Source organism: Lonchura striata, chromosome 1A (genome assembly GCF_050655825.1).
Source record: "Lonchura striata isolate lonStrDom1 chromosome 1A, ASM5065582v1, whole genome shotgun sequence".
Taxonomy (NCBI): domain Eukaryota; kingdom Metazoa; phylum Chordata; class Aves; order Passeriformes; family Estrildidae; genus Lonchura; species Lonchura striata.
In genome coordinates this window covers 13042133-13054930 of record NC_140741.1, presented here as the reverse complement: position 1 = coordinate 13054930, position 12798 = coordinate 13042133, and the positions used below count along the sequence as shown (strand labels likewise).

General features: G+C 39.7%; 1 protein-coding gene across 3 annotated transcripts in view; it reads left to right on the top strand.

Moving 5' to 3' along the window:
* PTPRO (protein tyrosine phosphatase receptor type O) overlaps nt 1-12798 on the top strand; it is a 145541-nt gene that overhangs the window by 55835 nt on the left and 76908 nt on the right. Inside the window, exon 1 of one of the 3 annotated variants that reach the window (XM_085569939.1) lies at nt 3097-3144. The exons of the other annotated variants lie outside the window; for them this stretch is intronic. The gene's annotated coding sequence lies outside the window, so the exon portion shown is untranslated. Of the gene's footprint in view, nt 1-3096; nt 3145-12798 lie in introns of those variants that run through there. 3 annotated transcript variants of the gene reach the window in all.

Here is a 12798-nt window from a genome sequence, read left to right as displayed (position 1 = left end):
CTATTGTGGGCAGGATGAGATAATAGGAAAGATAAGGAGTGATGGAAAGGCTTGTTTTCTCCTAAGAGAAGAAAAAAGAACTCGGTCAGAAGAGCAAGACATAGGTTAGTCCATCTGTGCTCCAAGGATCAGTGGCTCCAGACCCTGTCCCATTCCTGTCATTCTGGACTCTTGTGGTTTTCCCAAACTTTAGGGTCAGATTTCCAGGCCAATCCTCTAGGCACTGGTTAATGGGAAGAGAGCATGTGACAAAGTGCACTGGAAGGAGCTCCCTGAGCCTGTGCAGCATGGAAATCCTTCCCTGGGGCTAGGGTGGCTCCCAGTTTCCTAGGACAGCTCCTACCTTTTCCATCCACAGCATTCCAAGCCAACCACTCTGGGGACAGTGTTGCCATGTCCCAGTGATGCTTGCAGAGGCCACCTGGAGCAGAGGCTAGACAGAGTTAGAGGAATAAAGGAGGGATTTATTAAAAGGCCTTCAAAGGTTGCACCTTGGGCAGTACAAGAGCCCAGCCGTGGCTCCACCCAAGATGGACCCTGGGTCATGAGTTTTCACACTTTTATAAGTTTTGGTCCATTTCCATATTGGGGTTCATTGTCCAAGTACAGCTCCAGATTATCCAGTCCCATTCTCCCAGACTGCTCTCCTCAAGTCACTGTTGTTCACACTTTTGGGCCCAAAGCTGCAGTGGTGTCCTTGGTTCCCAGGCTGGAAAAGGATTGTTTCCTCTGACTAAACTGTGAGGAGAACTTGCTAACGCTGTATGTGAAGTTCAGAGTTGCACACTAAGGCAGTACAGAGCCTGGAAAATATGAAAGCTAAAACTTAGGGCATCATCAGTCCCTGGCTCCATCCCTGGATGAGGTGGCAGCTGCAGGATGGGCAGAGGAAGCTGCCTGTGCTGGCTCTGAGCTACCTAGAAAATCCTGCAATTTCCCTTGCTCTTTGTCTGGTTGGAGCAGCTCAAAAAGAGCAGATGGCTCTAAGTAATTTGGTCAATGATGGTTTTATTTTTCATTCCACTGTAGAGCTTTCATATGAAATCCATGGTTTAGCCCTTGCTATAAAGAGGAATAATTTGCACATATTTGCAAAAACAAGAAAGCAAACTATTGAAGAAACAAGGTTTTTGTATTTCTGGTTGTCTTAGAGTTGAGAGGTGTCACCTGCTGTCCTTTTAGCTGAAACTTTCAAACTATTTTTTGGGGTAATTTTTACTTTTTTTCCCTACAAATATTTTTAAGGAAGAAAGTTCAACTATCAATATCTTTTTGGTTTTCAACAATCAACTTTAGTTCAATGGCCTTATTAAAATACAACTTTTGTTTATTTAAAGACAGGATTATTTTATTTAAAGGCATAAATTATGTGCTTTACTTTTAAGAGCAAAACTTTTTTCCCCTAAGGTGTGAAAAGCTGCTCTTCAATTGTCTTCAAATACAAAAAATGTTGAATGACATTATTCGAGTAACCATTTATGTGTTCTTTTTTATTTTATATTTCTGTTGAGTGCCATGGAAAGCTAATTATTATTTGGTTATACTGGCTGAAATGTGTAAGATGTCTCTGACAAGAAAGTGGTGTTCTCTTTTCAGTGGGCATCAAAGAGATGTTTCATCATCTTAACACTTCATCTAACTAATTTTCTTCCAGACATTTTATTTCTTTAATTCAAACTGCAAAAATACCAGAATTCTTCCATTTGCTTCTTCTTTCAGACATTTCCCAGTCAAGTGACAGATTTCCATAAAATTAGAGATCATTTAAAAAGATGGAGGTTTTTAGATCTTTAGGGAACTGCCATTTGGGCCATAAAGAAAAAACCTGAAAATTATGCTTCTACTGTAAAGTAAAATTAGACCACTATAAAGAAATTCTGTCATGAAATAGGATCCTCAGTTAGTGTACAAAAGCACATTAGGTGTTTCCTTGAACTTGCTTAGAAGCACAAATAATAATAATGATGATGATGATGATGATGATAATACTACTACTACTACTAATTATTATTATTATTATTATTTTGTTCTTGTTGTTATGGCACTTGAAGTTGTAGCATTGTTGTGTCATTATCTTTTTTTCTGAGGTCCTATAACTAAGGCTAAGGTAAGCATAAAAAAAAAAATTAAGGTTGTTTTTTTTTTCTCTTTAGTCTTGCAAATAATCTTTGTTGCATCTTAAGTCTGAACTTTTTCTAGACTGAATTTTTTGGCCATGTTGTATTCCATGCTTGATATCCATTCAGTACAGGAAGCTGAAGTATCAGAAATGCAACAGGAAAATTGGATGAAGGAGTGTAATAGCAGAAAAAATATCCGAGATCTCCAGCTGAAGATTCCTTATTTACCATATTAAGCTCAATTGGCATAAATTTGAGCCTGACTTTTGATCCTCAGCCTACTCAGATGTACAGAAATCTGTTTGAAGATATAATTTTTAACTGTTTGTTATACATATATATGGCACATTTAAAATAGACGGATGCATTTCTTTGGCTCTAGGGGAGGTTATTTTTTGTGATCTTGACATAAAAAAATAGTTTTTAATACTAAAATTTAAATTTCTGAGTCATCGTGAGCTGTGCATCTCAGGTCTTGTTTTATGGACATTAAAGATGATAACAAATTCACAGTTTTTCCCCTCCCCAGAGTCTAAGGAACATAAACCCCTCTGAAGTCAGCAGGAGAGCTATCAGAATATCACTGGCAACTTTAAGAATCACCCTTGACCCACTGAGGTTCCCTCTGAGGCACACAGGGCCAAAACTCAATAGAAAATTCTGTCTGATTTTTGCACACAGTCAGACTTCCCCTCCAAAATAAATGTAACCTGTGGAGGCTGTGGAGATAAGGCTGGCACAGAGACCGGGGTTTGAAGTAGAGACTTTTATGATCGTCTAGAGAAAGTTTGTTCTAAAGTTCTCTACTTTTGGGATACATAAACCATTTTAAATCTGCACTGATGCTGCAAACTGCCTTTTGCTGTCTGTTGACTCCACATCTTGATAGGGCCATGGAATTAGTATGAAATGTTCCCCACCTGTATGGAATGAAACAATTAAAATGGAAGGCCACATGCTCCTCCCTCCTGCTGAAGGGCTGGGGAGATCCTGAGGGAACAGGCAGTCTCTTGGTCAATTTTGGGTGAGGTAACAGTTTCTCTGTATTAATTCTTTCTCCTTTAAGATTTCTTTTGTAACTTAATTGACTTTCTGTAAGAAAGGAGCTGAGGTTGAGGTTGCAGTAAATGCTGATCTTGACCTGATCCATGGGGGCACCACTGACCTTTGATTCAATTTGTTGACAAGTGCTGAGCTTTCTTGTCAAACAAATTTTGGTTGCCTCCTTTTTAATCCTAAAAAAGGGAAAATACTGGACAAATTTTGCTGCAACCTGGTTGTATCTCGTTCTCCACAACAGTTACAGAAATTTGGTTTTTACGAGAAGAGGTGAAATTGGTAGGGAGGTGCTGTTTTTGAGGCTGTGGGGTGTGTGACAGGAATGCAGCAGTCCCTGGAGCAGTAATTTATGCTAACCTCAATACAGACAGTTAATTTAGATTTTCCTGTTTACTCACTGCAGAGAGTATAAAATGCTGTAGCCTCTGCAAAATGCACTCTTGTTTCCGTTGCTTCATATGCTGTATCATTGTTGGATGATCTCATGATGATAAAGAGTGTGACTGGGCTAGGTCTCTATTCTGGGGATTTATGTCCGGTTCTGAATACAGACTCCATTGCAGGGTATTTTCCTCTATAAATGTCTAAAGAAAAATAGAATATTCTAAAGCCTTGATGGGCAAAGCCCTTTATTTAGCTAACCAAAAGGTTTGGGATCTGGAGACAGATATTTTTCTTTTTTTTTTTTCCTTTAAGTTGTAACATGAGGATGTGTAAGGATCAGGAAAAAAAAGGTTCAGAAAGGCTGAGATCAGCCACCAATGGATCACAAAACCTGACCTAGATTGTCAGTTTATCCTTTTCAGTTTTCAAACTTACATTTTTAGCTGCTGAGACCTTCTTCTGTCAGATTTTTTGGGGCTAGGGGATTTGCATTTATTTTGAGCCAGTCATCTGAATAGTCTTTGTGGTTTTATAGGGATAGGCACACACACACACACGCACATGTAAGATGTTTTTGACAGATTTGCTGGCTTGTATCACATAGACTGTTTCATGCTTTTCTTTTCCTTCTGTGGTACAGTTGTTTTGGGCTGTCTCACAAAGGATAAATTGGAGGTGACAGTAAACAAGGAGCCTGACTTTAGTATCTTGTATGTGATCTGAGGGCAATGTTGTTTCCATCTTTCAGGGATTTCCCTCAAGATCTGTACCGCAGCCTCAGATGTGCCAGGGCTGAGAAATGCTTCCTGTCAGAACCTAATCCCTTTGCAGCAGAAAACTTACAGGCAGGCTTGCAGCAAACTTACATCAGAAATGAGTCAGGTTTCCAGTGGAACTAGAATAAATTGGATCAGTTTAGTGCAAAATGCAAAATTTGTTTCCAGTTGCAGAAACGCCGCCTCCTACCCTTCCTGCAGAGGGAATCTCTTCCTTTCAGGGCAGAATGTGACTACCCTGATTTACCATTACCTTTCACCTTGGAATTATGATATATGTGCAGAAGCTGTATCTCTTGTGATATGCCAGCATACCCCACATCACGTGCCATGGTAGCACTTCAATCATTGAATTGTTTTTAGTTTTGTTGTAAAAACCTCATTGTTGTAGGTTTTTAAAAAAAGGTGCTCACCTTGCTGTGAATTGAATGCAGTTTCAATCCAGCCCTATGTATGTCTGATTGAATATTAACTGAGGCTGATGCATAATTATTATGTAGAGTTGACAGATAATTTCCATGGAGGAGCAGGACTGTGAGCAATTAAATTGCTGAAGGAATTACATGGACAATTATCATATATTTTGGGTAATGAAGAAATGCCAGCTCAATAAATGGATGTCTTCTGATGAAACAGTTATGTTCATTTCAAACCTCATTTATATTATGAATGATATGCAAACTGCATTTGGTCTGTAATAGATACAGCCCAGGTCACCAGACAATTTAAAATACATATAAATAACACAACTCCCTTGCAGATATAATTAGTGGAAAGTACCAAATTTGGAGCTTTTGGTCTTGAAAATGGGAGCCTTAACTTCAAAAACTGGTAGACTCATTTGCCAAATTGCTGCACAGCTTCACCCAACCTTCTGCTCCTCAAAGAAATAAATTACTCTTCCCAATGCATGAGACTTTTTACCTCTTTTCTTCACCTCCTTAACCCCCAACTGTCTTCTTCTTTCCTCCCCTAGAATACAAGCAGGCTCCTAAAGTAATTTTTCCCTTCCTCAAAGTTATTAGCTCTTGTGGATAAGGGGCCACTTCCATTTTAACTCCATCAGGTGTTTCATAAGAGCACTGATTTTGCCAGATTGTTCCCTACCAGAAATGGTGCTAAATCCTTTCAGGAGCCTTTTCAGGCTGTGGGAGCTGTTGTCCCCCAGGCAGTCCAGGACTGACTGATCCCAGTGCACAGCAGAGTCTCTCAGGTTCTCTCTTGGTGATTGCACGTGTTTTGTCACCAATTTTTTTCTTAGCTTTTCATGGATTGATCGTTCTTGGCAATTCAAAGGCCATTAGGGTGAGGGCTGTGCTGTGTGGCTGCAACATGCAAGCAGATGCACTTGAATTTTCTCAGGTTTCTCCTACTGTGTCAGGTGAAATTCCTGGAATGTCAGAGCATTTTTAATGAGGTGCAGCAGGAAGGGGCGAAAGATGACAAAACAAAGCTGAGATGCTGTAAAACCAGGGGAAAAATGAAGGAGGAAGAATAGATGTCCACCACCCAGTCCTTGTTTGTGCTGACAGAGCATATCCATGTACACTACTTTCAGTACAGCAGAACCAGGCTGAGATAGAAACCTTTTAAATGGCAAAGTTCTTAAATCAGTCTTTAATTACTAGAGGAAAGGCTTAAGTGCATCACTTAAACAGGTTTAAACTTCAGTGTGTTTTTTAAATTGACAAAGAGAATTGACGTTTTTCCATTTAAATCAAAATTTGCAGGCTTGAGTTCTAAATAATTGTAGCAATTACAGAATGAAACTTGTAGTGGGTATGGATGGCTTAGAGTTCAGGGGTACACTAGCTGCAGAAGCTGCTCTTGGATTAGAATATTGGGAAGTTTGGAGTTATTTGGCTTCAGGATGGAGAGGAAGCATTAGCAAAGACAAGCAATGAGTGTGAGTTTCAGTGTGGGAAGGGTGGGAGGTGCTGGGTTTAATTGACACCTAGGAAACTGCTTGCTCTGTCCTTACTCCTGTTTGGGGGACAGGAGGAACCATCTTCCTCTTCACTTTCTCCTCCTTTTTTTGCTGTGAGAGAGCAATGCAGCTCCTGGAGCTTTCTCCTTTCCCTCCACCCTGCCTCAGTTTTCTCACGTCTGTGGATACTGCTGATGAAACTTTCCTGCCTTGTTTGGGCTGAATTCCACCACATCAATCATCCTGGGTGCAGGAAAGAAAGAAATCACTATGAAATGGGTGATTTGATCCACCTTTCTTGATTCCACTGAGCCTGGGCTAAAGAAATCTAGTTCCTGTGGTTTCAGCTCTATTATTTACCCTCTGGGGGACCTTTAACCATTTGTTTAAGGTGTGGTGGTTTACAGCCAGGCATTATTTTACCTTCTTCTCCTCTAAACTAGCACTGGCTAGTGCTAACCCCATGCTAATACACTTGACCTCTCATCAACCTGTATGAGCACAGAATCCTGTTTGTCTCCATTTAAATCATCTGCCTGGCTCACAGCTCCAGTAAAGTACCAAGCAAACAAATCCTTCACGTATCTTCATTTCTCTGTCAGTGGAACCTCTTAATGGGCTAACTGCCAGAGGAGTAGAGTGAGCACTGAAATTACAAAGGGCTTTTCTGGAGCTTAGTGTTAATTGCTAATTAAGTGAAGTAAAAATGTCATTTGGTTAAGGGCATAAGGTAAGTTTAAAAGATTAAATATTGCTTTTCCCTCCTGCTTTTTAAATTAAAATCAAGTCCCATTGAGGATCTATGCCTTTTGGATCCATATCCATCCCCCAGCAAAGTTCCTGTTCTTCCTTGCACCCTGCTGTAGACCAGTGGCAGAGTATGGGATGTTTAACCTAGGAGGTGTTATACATTGCTTTAGATTTTATTTTCTTATTAGAAAAATGCTCTAATTTTTTGTTGAGAGGACTGTACTGGGAGGGCTGTGGTAGGCAGGGAACATTTCTCTCAGACTGAATATTGCTAACTAGAATAAGCCTTGAGGCAGATTGACCCCTGAAGACACAGGTACTGCTATTTTGGCTAAATTCTCGCAGAGGAATTTGCCTGAATGCTGCTCTGTCACTCTTGCTCAAGCAGCAGGGTAGGTGATGTAAAATTAATAAGCCACATGAGTCATATACACATGATACTGTATTTATAGCAATCTTGTAAGGGCTGATTAACATGTATTAGAAAAGTACTTTGATATTCTGCAGTGAAAGATACCATATCACAGAAATACAGAGCATTTTCCAATCTTGATGTCAGCTTTCAGTAAATTCTTCAGTTTAAGAGTGAAGACTTCTCAGACATCCTGGGAAAAGGAATGATGGCCCAACAAGTGTATGGATTGAGCACTTCCCACATTACATTTGTACCATAAACCACCCAGACTTTCTCATCTTCCCCCGTCAGGTGCAACAGCAGCAGTAGAGTCACATAATTAAGCAAAAAAACATTCTTTCATTGCTGTTTGTTAGCACAGTATTTGGGAATGTAGGCTCAGCTAGTGAACCAAAACATTCTTCTTTGCTGCTGAGTTTGGAGTAGGAGGAAGTGTGGTGGGGGAGATAATGTGAGGACAAATTGCCTTTTCTCCTCCACTCTCATTTGTTTTCAGGGCTGAGCTGCCTTCTGCAAGGGAGAGAAACAGAGTTAAGGGAGCAAATTGGGATTAGTCACTGCAGCAGTCGTGCGCAGAGGATCACATGATTATTTCAGGCTGACTTTTCCTGGTCTCTTGTCAAAAAGCACTGTTTCTGTGCAAAAAATCAAAGGAAACTTAGCAGAAGGATTTTCTGGGCTGCCATGACTGACACTAGAAAATAGTTCACAACTGAAGGCTTTTCAAAACAAAATTATTGGTGAGGTTGTCATGTTGCTTCAGGTCCAGCTCTTGTGTGTTAAGGATGATGATGTCCTTCACACAGGACAGAGGAGATGCAAAACCTTTATCCTATTGGGGAGCAGAAAATGCAAATTAAAATAGGTTTATTATCCCATAGCTGTGCTGGATGGCTGCAATGCAGGCTGAAGGAGCCGTGAGAGCTCCTGGAAGGGCTGGAAACCTATTGGGCTGGTTGCTAGATGAGGTAACCAGCTTAGTCTCCACAGGAGCAGCATCAGTCCACATCAGTCAGGAGCAAGGAAAAAAAAAAGAAAACAACCAATACAGAAAATAGAGAGAGACATTGAGGAATTTAACAAGCTAAATTGTTTGGAGATAAAAACCACTTATCTTTCTCGTTTTTAAAAATTCATTTTAAAAGTGAGGAACATAAGAGCAAGCTATATGCAAGTTTCATATGAAATATGCTTCCTTTTTATATAATTTTAAAAATATATATATGGAGCAAATCAACAGAAGCTATTGAGATTTATTACAAACTTCTGTATAAAGGAGGCATTCTAGTTTATTGATGGCAAGACAGTATCATTTATAGGGAGCAGTAAAGAAAGAAGCAGAAATAGGTATTTGTGTTTCCTGCTACTGGCAGAAGAAGCAGGTAATGGGAAAGAGTGTCATCAAATAATGGTAGCAGAAGTATTGAGTGGAAAAGGATAAAGCCTTAATTTCTGCAGGATAACCAGTGAAAGGATTCAATATGAAAGGTGACATCATCAAAACACACAGGAAACACATTTTAAATATTAAGTGTTGACTTCAACTCTTAATTATCTAGGATAACAGGAGCTGGGCTAAAACAAAGTCGGGAGAAATGAAACATTTAAAACAGGGCTCTAAAAATGTAAGGACTGCATCCACCTTGAAAGCTGACCAACAAATAAGTGATGTGGAACTGGAGCCAGCAGAGGAGGGCAGAGGCTGAGTGGCTGGAGCTGGGCAAGCCCAGATTTGATCATCTGAGGTGCAACAGCAGCTCTGAGTGGTGGCTCAGGGGGTTGTTATTCACAGCAAATACTGCTGGGTCAATCCCCTTCTGTTCCTCCAGTTTCCAAGATGACACATGTTCACTAAAATAGACCTTGCTGCTCCCCACCTGCTGCTGCTCCCCCTGCAGAACAAACCCTCCCTCTGTTAATTGAGACACAGAGAAATGTATTTAGCTTCTCAAATTGCTGAATCAATTTTTTTTCCCCCTCCTCCTCCACCTTCCTTGGTTTCTCCTTCTGGCAGAGATCACTGTAGCAGGAAAAAAGTCAAATAGCACATTTAATGCAGATAATTACTTCCTGAATGGTATTGTTTTTTTCTTTTGGATATGATGCCTGACAGTTGAAAATTAAAAAAAAAAAAAAAATCTGAGGAGTGTTTAATTAAATCCCTCTTAAAAAAAATTATCTTACCAGTACAAAATCCTTCTTATCATTTTTTTGTGTATGTAGAATCAAATCAATTAGTTCTCACAGTTGTAGCTGCTTCTGCCCTTTGAGGAGTTTTGTTTGAATTATAATCATTATTCTCTCTGTGCTCTTGGTCTTTCTCCCTAGCTCCTCATTCTTGAGCTGCTTTTGCTAAAGCCTTCTGAAATTTCTGGGAATAGCTCACATGAAATGCTTACAATGAAACAAACAAAAACCGTCCATGTAAGATGTGGACATCAAATATATTCATAATGATTTTTCAAAAATTAGGTATGAATACAATAACATGCAAGATTTTCAGCTTCAGGTAAAATACTTGAGGTCTCTTAACAAACATAAATCAACATTAACATCAGCTATATTCAGGCCAAATTAGGCAACTGTGCTTTTCTGACCTGCATCTGAATGAGAGCTATAGGCTTTTCTAGGATAGCTTAGTAAACCAGCATGGACTTTACCTTTCAGCTTCTGTTTTACCATGTGTAGCTACAGACTGCTTTTTTTCCTGGCAGAGCCATCATTTTTTGTGTTTCGAATTGATTATTTGTAATGTGAATGTAGCAGATTTCAACCAAGGATGGTGCCTCAAAACTTTTTTTTTTAATTTTTTTTCTATCTTTTTTTTTTTTCTTTTGTTACTCAGTTTGATGTGAAAGATAGAGTTGCTCTGTAAGCCCTTAAATTTTAGAGGCAGCACAATGGCTTGCAGGCTGAAGAGGCTCCAGTGCTCTGTGCTGCACTGGGCAGACTACTGGGCCTGGTTTTTTGTTGTGGTTTTTTTTTTTTTTTTTTTTTTTTCTTAGCACTGCAAGGGGAAAACAACCCTTATATTTGCTATCATACCTGTGTCACTTCATAATCATTCTTTAGATCTCAGAAATCTTTTGTTCCTCCACCGACTTCTTGTTAGGTTAGGGAATTAGTAATGAGCAGCATCTGAGATAAGAGTACCTTGAAGGGGTGAAGAGGAAAACTTTGAGAAGTTCAAATACATCAGTACCAGCCTCATCTGAGGGAATGAAGCTGTAATGTGCTCATAAAGGTCCCTCTGAATTGCAAAGCCATCCAGGGCTATAGAGATGTAGCTGTTTCATTCTATTTTTGCTCTTCGAACAGTTGGTGTGGTGTGACTTTTTGATTTCACACTTGCTAATTGCTGTAGGTTCCAGGAGCATGTGCCAGTTTTGTTTCACAGCGAGAGCCCTAATCATGACTGACTCCTCGGTGCTGCTGTGCACTTTCAAATCTATTCTAGGTTAGTAGAAAAAGTCACACTTTATGACAGTGGGAGGCATTTGGAAAGAAACCTTTTTCATGACAGAGGTTGCACCGAGGCAGTGTATTGAGATAATAGATCTCCCAAATCTGTATTCATTGGCATGTGTTGTTTTGTACATAATGGGACTTTCATCTGGCTCAAGGAATACAGGACAATTTTTTTCACAAAGATGATATGTCCTTGTACTGTTTCTCCAGTGAATTGGACACAAATAGGTTTTCCATTACCATCAGTCATGCATGTCTCTTTTTTCCCCCCTCTTTCAAGTAGAGACAAATGAGGAAAAAAAATCCAAGATTTCCCCAGCCTCTCTGTTTACTGTGGTCAATACTAAGACATTGCTGCTCTTTGGAGCATGATCTCTAGTCTTTGGGTCTAATTTTCTTATTTATGTAGACATTCTGTGCTTGTGTGCAACTTCACAAGGGTGTTGATGTTTTTCCCTGTCTGCCTTTTTGGTATGCAAAGCGTGAGGACTGAATGAAGAGCTCACAGGGCTAATAAGGCAAGAAAGAGGAATAATGTCAAACTGATTACAGTTTATTCATAAACATGCAAATGCTTAGTGCAAGCATGAATGTTCACTTTCACATGCATGCTGTAAGTGCTTGCAGCAGCAGAGATAAGGACAGCATGGCTAATTTTGTTGCCATAGGTAAATACATTTTTTTTCTTTGTAGACTGAGTTATGCCAGCTGATTGTGTTTATGGTCGTAATCTTTGTGGTAATTTAAATCAGTTTTGCCTGGTGCTTGAAGTCAGTGCAGAGTCTATTACTGCTGGTGTTTCATTAAGCTGTGGAGAAGCTGTTGCTTGCAAATGACTTTTGCTGCTGTGAATTGTAGTGAGCTCAGGGTGCTGTTGGTGATGAGTTTCTTCTCTGGAGTTTGGACAGAAAACTCCATGACTCACTAAGCCTTAGTTTTCTTCTGTGTGCTCTTCCCACTTCTTTCATCGCTTGAGAAATCACCACAGAAACATGCCCAGAGCTACAATACTTGATGTAACCTATTATCAGCCACAAAAACAGAACCCCAAAGAAACACCAGCCTTCTTCTCTCTCTGCAGCTTGGTCAGGAGCATAGTTCTGTCCATTGGCTCTCCTGTCACCTGAATTAGGAGGCAAAAATTGCATCCATTGAGCTGAGAAACAACATTGTAGACTGATACTGGCAGTAAAGAGCTTTCACTGCTCTGTGAGCACAGTGGAGTGGAAGAGGAGGGAAAACTGAATGCGGTCAGTAGGGATCTGGCAGAGAATAAGCAAATAAAGTGATTAAAATTTAAAAGGGATATAAATAACTAGGAGAAACCACTCATCTGGCTTGGAGATGAAGCTGCTTCTGTTACCACAGGGGCTCAGTGCTGCCAGCGTGCCTTTTCTTACATCTTTCTGTTGCACATGTACATGAAGGACCATGCTGTGAAGGTAGAGAGGTTTAAGGGTGTACATTTAACTTAACATAAAAAATACCATGGTGCCCAGTTCTGTTTTTTTGAAGGATATTGTGGATATTTATCTGGGTTATAGGACACCATGTTCATTTCCAGAACTTTACTTGTGACTTTTCATGGTCTCATTTAGGAAAAAAGGGTCATGTCAGTTTTTTAATTCTAAAGTACAGGCAGGTGTGCTCTCAGAAGTATATTGAAAATATTTTTGTTCAGTCAAAGAGTTGGGTAAGTTCTTAGGCAATGTATGTATTGCATGAATTTAAAGTGTAGAAGTTGATAAGAGAGATTTGTATATTTACACTGCAGTTATTGAGAAATTGCTACACTAAGACCTGCAAAGGGTAGTCAGACAACCAGGCTAAATGTATTTTTGCCTGGATTAGTATAATGCAGAATGACCAATGCTTATGTCTGAAAACATTACTTGCTGT